Source organism: Taudactylus pleione, unplaced genomic scaffold (genome assembly GCF_031769625.1).
Source record: "Taudactylus pleione unplaced genomic scaffold, aTauple2 ptg000087l, whole genome shotgun sequence".
NCBI lineage: Eukaryota > Metazoa > Chordata > Amphibia > Anura > Myobatrachidae > Taudactylus > Taudactylus pleione.
Window position 1 is genome coordinate 50,001 of NW_028284489.1, and position 7,500 is coordinate 57,500.

General features: G+C 37.5%; 1 non-coding gene and 29 pseudogenes across 1 annotated transcript; all 30 read right to left on the reverse strand.

Annotated features, from left to right (window-relative positions):
* LOC148527601 (5S ribosomal RNA) overlaps positions 1-109 on the reverse strand; it is a 119-nt pseudogene extending 10 nt beyond the window's left edge.
* A 116-nt stretch (positions 110-225) lies between these two features.
* Positions 226-344, reverse strand: LOC148527602 (5S ribosomal RNA; annotated as a pseudogene).
* A 116-nt stretch (positions 345-460) lies between these two features.
* Positions 461-579, reverse strand: LOC148527603 (5S ribosomal RNA; annotated as a pseudogene).
* Positions 580-695: 116 nt separating this feature from the next.
* Positions 696-814, reverse strand: LOC148527604 (5S ribosomal RNA; annotated as a pseudogene).
* A 115-nt stretch (positions 815-929) lies between these two features.
* On the reverse strand, positions 930-1,048 carry LOC148527605 (5S ribosomal RNA; annotated as a pseudogene).
* Positions 1,049-1,164: 116 nt separating this feature from the next.
* Positions 1,165-1,283, reverse strand: LOC148527606 (5S ribosomal RNA; annotated as a pseudogene).
* A 116-nt stretch (positions 1,284-1,399) lies between these two features.
* Positions 1,400-1,518, reverse strand: LOC148527607 (5S ribosomal RNA; annotated as a pseudogene).
* A 116-nt stretch (positions 1,519-1,634) lies between these two features.
* On the reverse strand, positions 1,635-1,753 carry LOC148527608 (5S ribosomal RNA; annotated as a pseudogene).
* Positions 1,754-1,869: 116 nt separating this feature from the next.
* LOC148527609 (5S ribosomal RNA) lies at positions 1,870-1,988 on the reverse strand (annotated as a pseudogene).
* A 115-nt stretch (positions 1,989-2,103) lies between these two features.
* On the reverse strand, positions 2,104-2,222 carry LOC148527610 (5S ribosomal RNA; annotated as a pseudogene).
* Positions 2,223-2,338: 116 nt separating this feature from the next.
* On the reverse strand, positions 2,339-2,457 carry LOC148527611 (5S ribosomal RNA; annotated as a pseudogene).
* Positions 2,458-2,573: 116 nt separating this feature from the next.
* LOC148527612 (5S ribosomal RNA) lies at positions 2,574-2,692 on the reverse strand (annotated as a pseudogene).
* A 116-nt stretch (positions 2,693-2,808) lies between these two features.
* Positions 2,809-2,927, reverse strand: LOC148527613 (5S ribosomal RNA; annotated as a pseudogene).
* Positions 2,928-3,043: 116 nt separating this feature from the next.
* LOC148527614 (5S ribosomal RNA) lies at positions 3,044-3,162 on the reverse strand (annotated as a pseudogene).
* Positions 3,163-3,278: 116 nt separating this feature from the next.
* On the reverse strand, positions 3,279-3,397 carry LOC148527615 (5S ribosomal RNA; annotated as a pseudogene).
* Positions 3,398-3,513: 116 nt separating this feature from the next.
* Positions 3,514-3,632, reverse strand: LOC148527616 (5S ribosomal RNA; annotated as a pseudogene).
* Positions 3,633-3,982: 350 nt separating this feature from the next.
* Positions 3,983-4,101, reverse strand: LOC148527617 (5S ribosomal RNA; annotated as a pseudogene).
* A 116-nt stretch (positions 4,102-4,217) lies between these two features.
* On the reverse strand, positions 4,218-4,336 carry LOC148527618 (5S ribosomal RNA; annotated as a pseudogene).
* Positions 4,337-4,453: 117 nt separating this feature from the next.
* LOC148527619 (5S ribosomal RNA) lies at positions 4,454-4,572 on the reverse strand (annotated as a pseudogene).
* A 116-nt stretch (positions 4,573-4,688) lies between these two features.
* On the reverse strand, positions 4,689-4,807 carry LOC148527620 (5S ribosomal RNA; annotated as a pseudogene).
* Positions 4,808-4,923: 116 nt separating this feature from the next.
* LOC148527621 (5S ribosomal RNA) lies at positions 4,924-5,042 on the reverse strand (annotated as a pseudogene).
* Positions 5,043-5,158: 116 nt separating this feature from the next.
* Positions 5,159-5,277, reverse strand: LOC148527622 (5S ribosomal RNA; annotated as a pseudogene).
* A 350-nt stretch (positions 5,278-5,627) lies between these two features.
* Positions 5,628-5,746, reverse strand: LOC148527623 (5S ribosomal RNA; annotated as a pseudogene).
* A 116-nt stretch (positions 5,747-5,862) lies between these two features.
* On the reverse strand, positions 5,863-5,981 carry LOC148527624 (5S ribosomal RNA; annotated as a pseudogene).
* Positions 5,982-6,097: 116 nt separating this feature from the next.
* On the reverse strand, positions 6,098-6,216 carry LOC148527625 (5S ribosomal RNA; annotated as a pseudogene).
* Positions 6,217-6,332: 116 nt separating this feature from the next.
* Positions 6,333-6,451, reverse strand: LOC148527626 (5S ribosomal RNA; annotated as a pseudogene).
* Positions 6,452-6,567: 116 nt separating this feature from the next.
* On the reverse strand, positions 6,568-6,686 carry LOC148527627 (5S ribosomal RNA; annotated as a pseudogene).
* A 117-nt stretch (positions 6,687-6,803) lies between these two features.
* On the reverse strand, positions 6,804-6,922 carry LOC148527628 (5S ribosomal RNA; annotated as a pseudogene).
* A 116-nt stretch (positions 6,923-7,038) lies between these two features.
* On the reverse strand, positions 7,039-7,157 carry LOC148527629 (5S ribosomal RNA; annotated as a pseudogene).
* Positions 7,158-7,273: 116 nt separating this feature from the next.
* LOC148527630 (5S ribosomal RNA) lies at positions 7,274-7,392 on the reverse strand. The gene has a single exon (XR_015877926.1). It is a non-coding gene; the product is annotated as a 5S ribosomal RNA (ribosomal RNA).
* Positions 7,393-7,500: the final 108 nt, after the last annotated feature.

Sequence of the window (7,500 nt, forward strand, 5' to 3'; positions counted from 1 at the left end):
ACCTGGTATTCCCAGGTGGTCTCCCATCCAAGTACAAACCAGGCCCAACACTGCATAGCTTCCAAGATCAGACGAGATTGGGCATGTCCAGTGTGGTTTGGCTGTAGGTGCTCAAAAGTATTAAATTTAGACTTCTATTACTTCTTAACTCAAGTAAATTCATTGATAAGATGAAAAAATTAAATGTAAAATGTAATAGAAAAGAATGTTATGGCAGTATAAAATTACCTACAGCTCCTGGTATTCCCAGGTGGTCTCCCATCCAAGTACTAACCAGGCCCAACACCGCATAGCTTCCAAGATCAGACGAGATTGGGAATGTCCACTGTGGTTTGGCTTTAGGTGCTCAAAATCGTTAAATTTAGACCGCTTTTTCTTCTTAACTCAAGTATATTCATTGATAAGTTGAAAAAATTAAATGTAAAATGTAATAGAAAAGAATGTTATGGCAGTATAAAATTACCTACAGCACCTGGTATTCCCAGGTGGTCTCCCATCCAAGTACTAACCAGGCCCAACACTGCATAGCTTCCAAGATCAGACGAGATTGGGCATGTCCAGTGTGGTTTGCCTGTAGGTGCTCAAAAACATTAACTTTAGACCTCTATTACTTCTTAACTCAAGTAAATTCATTGATAAGTTGAAAAAATTTAATTTAAAATGTTATAGAAAAGAATGTTATGGCAGTATAAAATTACCTACAGCACCTGGTAATCCCAGGTGGTCTCCCATCCAAGTACTAACCAGGCCCAACACTGCCTAGCTTCCAAGTTCAGACGAGATTGGGCATGTCCAGTGTGGTTTGGTTGTAGGTGCTCAAAAACATTAACTTTAGACCTCTTTTACTTCTTAACTCAAGTAAATTCAATGATAAGTTGAAAAACGAAATGTAAAATGTAATAGAAAAGAATGTTATGGCAGTATAAAATTACCTACAGCACCTAGTATTCTCAGGTGGTCTCCCATCCAAGTACAAACCAGGCCCAACACTGCATAGCTTCCAAGATCAGACGAGATTGGGCATGTCCAGTGTGGTTTGGCTGTAGGTGCTCAAAAGCATTAAATTTAGATGTCTCTTACTTCTTAACTCAAGTAAATTCACTGTTAAGTTGAAAAAATTAAATGTAAAATGTAATAGAAAAGAATGTTCTGGCAGTATAAAATTACCTACAGCTCCTGGTATTCCCAGGCGGTCTCCCATCCAAGTACTTACCAGGCCCAGCACTGCATAGCTTCCAAGATCAGACGAGATTGGGCATGTCCACTGTGGTTTGGCTGTAGGTGCTAAAAAGCATTAAATTTAGACCGCTTTTACTTCTTAACACAAGTAAATTCATTGATAAGTTGAAAAAATGAAATATAGAATGTAATAGAAAAGAATGTTTTGGCTGTCTAAAATTACCTACAGCACCTGGTATTCCCAGGTGGTCTCTCATCCAAGTACAAACCAGGCCCAACACTGCCTAGCTTCCAAGATCAGACGAGATTGGGCATGTCCAGTGTGGTTTGGCTGTAGGTGCTCAAAAGCATTAAATTTAGACCTCTATTACTTCTTAACTCAAGTAAATTCATTGTTAAGTTGAAAAAATTAAATGTAAAATGTAATAGAAAAGAATGTTATGGCAGTTTAAAATTACCTACAGCTCCTGGTATTCCCAGGTGGTCTCACATCCAAGTACTAACCAGGCTCAACACTGCATATCTTCCAAGTTCAGACGAGATTGGGCATGTCCAGTGTGGTTTGGCTGTAGGTGCTCAAAAACATTAACTTTAGACCTCTATTACTTCTTAACTCAAGTAAATTCATTGATAAGTTGAAAAAATTAAATTTAAAATGTAATAGAAAAGAATGTTATGGCAGTATAAAATTACCTACAGCACCTGGTAATCCCAGGTGGTCTCCCATCCAAGTACTAACCAGGCCCAGCACTGCCTAGCTTCCAAGTTCAGACAAGATTGGGCATGTCCAGTGTGGTTTGACTGTAGGTGCTCAAAAACATTAACTTTAGACGTCTTTTACTTCTTAACTCAAGTAAATTCAATGATAAGTTGAAAAATGAAATGTAAAATGTAATAGAAAAGAATGTTATGGCAGTATAAAATTACCTACAGCACCTAGTATTCCCAGGTGGTCTCCCATCCAAGTACTAACCAGGCCCAACACTGCATAGCTTCCAAGATCAGATGAGATTGGGCATGTCTAGTGTGGTTTGGCTGTAGGTGCTCAAAACCATTAACTTTAGACCTCTTTTACTTCTTAACTCAAGTAAATTCATTGATAAGTTGAAAAAATGAAATGTAGAATGTAATAGAAAAGAATGTTTTGTCTGTCTAAAATTACCTACAGCACCTGGTATTCCCAGGAGATCTCCCATCCAAGTACAAACCAGGCCCAACACTGCATAGCTTCCAAGATCAGACGAGATTGGGCATGTCCAGTGTGGTTTGGCTGTAGGTGCTCAAAAGCATTAAATTTAGACCTCTATTACTTCTTAACTCAAGTAAATTCATTGATAAGTTGAAAAAATTAAATGTAAAATGTAATAGAAAAGAATGTTCTGGCAGTATAAAATTACCTACAGCTCCTGGTATTCCCAGGTGGTCTCCCATCCAAGTACTGACCATGCCCAACACTGCATAGCTTCCAAGTTCAAACGACATTGGCCATGTCCAGTGTGGTTTGGCTATAGGTGCTGAAAAATATTAACTTTAGACATCTTTTACTTCTTAACTCAAGTAAATTCATTGCTAAGTTGAAAAAATGTAATGTAAAATGTAATAGAAAAGAATGTAATGGCTATATAAAATTACCTACAGCACCTGGTATTCCCAGGTGGCTTCCCATCCAAGTACTAACCAAGCCCAAGACTGCATAGCTTCCAAGATCAGACGAGATTGGGCATGTCCACTGTGGTTTGGCTGTAGGTGCTCAAAAGCCTTAAATTTAGACCGCTTTTACTTCTTAACACAAGTAAATTCATTGATAAGTTGAAAAAATTAAATGTAAAATGTAATAGAAAAGAATGTTATGGCAGTATAAAATTACCTACAGCACCTGGGACTCCTAGATAGTCTCCCATCCAAGTACTAACCAGTCCCAACACTGCATAGCTTCCAAGATCAGATGAGATTGGGCATGTCCAGTGTGGTTTGGCTGTAGGTGCTCAAAACCATTAACTTTAGACCTGTATTACTTCTTAACTCAAGTAAATTCATTGATAAGTTGAAAAAATTAAATGTAAAATGTAATAGAAAAGAAAGTTATGGCAGTATAAAATTACCTACTGCACCTGGTTTTCCCAGGTGGTCTCCCATCCAAATACTGACCAGGCCCAACACTGCATAGCTACCAAGATAAGACGAGATTGGGCATGTCCAGTGTGGATTGGCTGTAGGTGCTCAAAAGTATTAACTTTAGACCTCTATTACTTCTTAACTCAAGGAAATTCATTGATAAGTTGAAAAAATTAAATGTAAAATGTAATAGAAAAGAATGTTATGGCTGTCTAAAATTACCTACAGCACCTGGTATTCCCAGGTGGTCTCCCATGCAAGTTCTAACCAGGCCCAACACTGCATAGCTTCCAAGATCAGACGAGATTGGGCATGTCCAGTGTGGTTTGGCTATAGGTGCTCAAAAACATTAACTTTAGACCTCTTTTACTTCTTAACTCAAGTAAATTCAATGATAAGTTGAAAAATTAAATGTAAAATGTAATAAAAAAGAATGTTAAGGCAGTATAAAATTAACTACAGCTCCTGGTATTCCCAGGTGGTCTCCCATCCAAGTACTAACCAGGCCGAACACTGCATAGCTTCCAATATCAGACAAGATTGGGCATGTCCACTGTGGTTTGGCTAGAGGTGCTCAAAAACATTAACTTTAGACCTCTATTACTTCTTAACTCAAGTAAATTCATTGATAAGTTGAAAAAATTAAATGTAAAATGTAATAGAAAAGAATGTTATGGCAGTATAAAATTACCTACAGCACCTTGTATTCCGAGGTGGTCTCTCATCCAAGTTCTAACCAGGCCCAACACTGCATAGCTTCCAAGATCAGACGAGATTGGGCATGTCCAGTGTGGATTGGCTGTAGGTGCTCAAAAATATTAACTTTAGACCTCTATTACTTCTTAACTCAAGTAAATTCATTGATAAGTTGAAAAAATTAAATTTAAAATGTAATAGAAAAGAATGTTATGGCAGTATAAAATTACCTACAGCACCTAGTATTCCCAGGTGGTCTCCCATCTAAATACTAACCAGGCCCAACACTGCATAGCTTCCAAGATCAGACGAGATTTGGCATGTCCAGTGTGGTTTGGCTGTAGGTGCTCAAAAACCTTAACTTTAGACTTCTTTTACTTCTTAACTCAAGTAAATTCATTGATAAGTTGAAAAAATGAAATGTAAAATGTAATAGAAAAGAATGATTTTGGCTGTCTAAAATTACCTACAGCACCTGGTAATCCCAGGTGGTCTCCCATCCAAGTACAAACCAGGCCCAACACTGCATAGCTTCCAAGATCAGACGAGATTGGGCATGTCCAGTGTGGTTTGGCTGTAGGTGCTCAAAAGTATTAAATTTAGACCTCTATTACTTCTTAACTCAAGTAAATTCATTGATAAGTTGAAAAAATTAAATGTAAAATGTAATAGAAAAGAATGTTATGGCAGTATAAAATTACCTACAGCTCCTGGTATTCCCAGGTGGTCTCCCATCCAAGTACTGACCATGCCCAACACTGCATAGCTTCCAAGATCAAACGACATTGGCCATGTCCAGTGTGGTTTGGCTGTAGGTGCTCAAAAGCATTAAATTTAGACCGCTTTTACTTCTTAACACAAGTAAATTCATTGATAAGTTGAAAAAATTAAATGTAAAATGTAATAGAAAAGAATGTTATGGCAGTATAAAATTACCTATAGCACCTGGGACTCCTAGATAGTCTCCCATCCAAGTACTAACCAGTCCCAACACTGCATAGCTTCCAAGATCAGATGAGATTGGGCATGTCCAGTGTGGTTTGGCTGTAGGTGCTCAAAACCATTAACTTTAGACCTGTATTACTTCTTAACTCAAGGAAATTCATTGATAAGTTGAAAAAATTAAATGTAAAATGTAATAGAAAAGAATGTTATGGCTGTCTAAAATTACCTACAGCACCTGGTATTCCCAGGTGGTCTCCCATCCAAGTTCTAACCAGGCCCAACACTGCATAGCTTCCAAGATCAGACGAGATTGGGCATGTCCAGTGTGGTTTGGCTATAGGTGCTCAAAAACTTTAACTTTAGACCTCTTTTACTTCTTAACTCAAGTAAATTCAATGATAAGTTGAAAAATTAAATGTAAAATGTAATAGAAAAGAATATTAAGGCAGTATAAAATTAACTACAGCTCCTGGTATTCCCAGGTGGTCTCCCATCCAAGTACTAACCAGGCCGAACACTGCATAGCTTCCAATATCAGACAAGATTGGGCATGTCCACTGTGGTTTGGCTGTAGGTGCTCAAATACATTAACTTTAGACCTCTATTACTTCTTAACTCAAGGAAATTCATTGATAAGTTGAAAAAATTAAATGTAAAATGTAATAGAAAAGACTGTTATGGCAGTATAAAATTACCTACAGCACCTGGTATTTCCAGGTGGTCTCCCATCCAAGTACTAACCAGGCCCAAAACTGCACAGCTTCCAAGATCAGACGAGATTGGGCATGTCCAGTGTGGTTTGGCTGTAGGTGCTCAAAAACATTAACTTTAGACCTCTTTTACTTCTTAACTCAAGTAAATTCATTGATAAGTTGAAAAAATTAAATGTAAAATGTAATAGAAAAGAATGTTATGGCAGTATAAAATTACCTACAGCACCTGGTATTCCCAGGTGGTCTCCCATCCAAGTACTGACCATGCTCAACACTGCATAGCTTCCAAGATCAAACGACATTGGCCATGTCCAGTGTGGTTTGGCTATAGGTGCTGAAAAATATTAACTTTAGACATCTTTTACTTCTTAATTCAAGTAAATTCATTGCTAAGTTGAAAAAATGTAATGTAAAATGTAATAGAAAAGAATGTAATGGCTATATAAAATTACCTACAGCACCTGGTATTCCCAGGTGGTTTCCCATCCAAGTACTAACCAGGCCCAACACTGCATAGCTTCCAAGATCAGACGAGATTGGGCATGTCCACTGTGGTTTGGCTGTTGGTGCTCAAAAGCATTAAATTTAGACCGCTTTTACTTCTTAACACAAGTAAATTCATTGATAAGTTGAAAAAATTAAAAGTAAAATGTAATAGAAAAGAATGTTATGGCAGTGTAAAATTACCTACAGCACCTGGGATTCCTAGATAGTCTCCCATCCAAGTACTAACCAGTCCCAACACTGCATAGCTTCCAAGATCAGATGAGATTGGGCATGTCCAGTGTTGTTTGGCTGTAGGTGCTCAAAAACATTAACTTTAGACCTGTATTACTTCTTAACTCAAGTAAATTCATTGATAAGTTGAAAAAATTAAATTTAAAATGTAATAGAAAAGAATGTTATGGCAGTATAAAATTACCTACAGCACCTAGTATTCCCAGGTGGTCTCCCATCTAAGTACTAACCAGGCCCAACACTGCATAGCTTCCAAGATCAGACAAGATTTGGCATGTCCAGTGTGGTTTGGCTGTAGGTGCTCAAAAACATTAACTTTAGACCTCTTTTACTTCTTAACTCAAGTAAATTCATTGATAAGTTGAAAAAATGAAATGTAAAATGTAATAGAAAAGAATGATTTTGGCTGTCTAAAATTACCTACAGCACCTGGTATTCCCAGGTGGTCTCCCATCCAAGTACAAACCAGGCCCAACACTGCATAGCTTCCAAGATCAGACGAGATTGGGCATGTCCAGTGTGGTTTTGCTGTAGGTGCTCAAAAGTATTAAATTTAGACCTCTATTACTTCTTAACTCAAGTAAATTCATTGATAAGATGAAAAAATTAAATGTAAAATGTAATAGAAAAGAATGTTATGGCAGTATAAAATTACCTACAGCTCCTGGTATTCCCAGGTGGTCTCCCATCCAAGTACTAACCAGGCCCAACACTGCATAGCTTCCAAGATCAGACGAGATTGGGAATGTCCACTGTGGTTTGGCTTTAGGTGCTCAAACTCGTTAAATTTAGACCGCTTTTACTTCTTAACTCAAGTAAATTCATTGATAAGTTGAAAAAATTAAATGTAAAATGTAATAGAAAAGAATGTTATGGCAGTATAAAATTACCTACAGCACCTGGTATTCCCAGGTGGTCTCCCATCCAAGTACTAACCAGGTCCAACACTGCCTAGCTTCCAAGTTCAGACGAGATTGGGCATGTCCAGTGTGGTTTGGCTGTAGGTGCTCAAAAACATTAACTTTAGACCTCTTTTACTTCTTAACTCAAGTAAATTCAATGATAAGTTGAAAAATGAAATGTAAAATGTAATAGAAAAGAATGTTATGGCAGT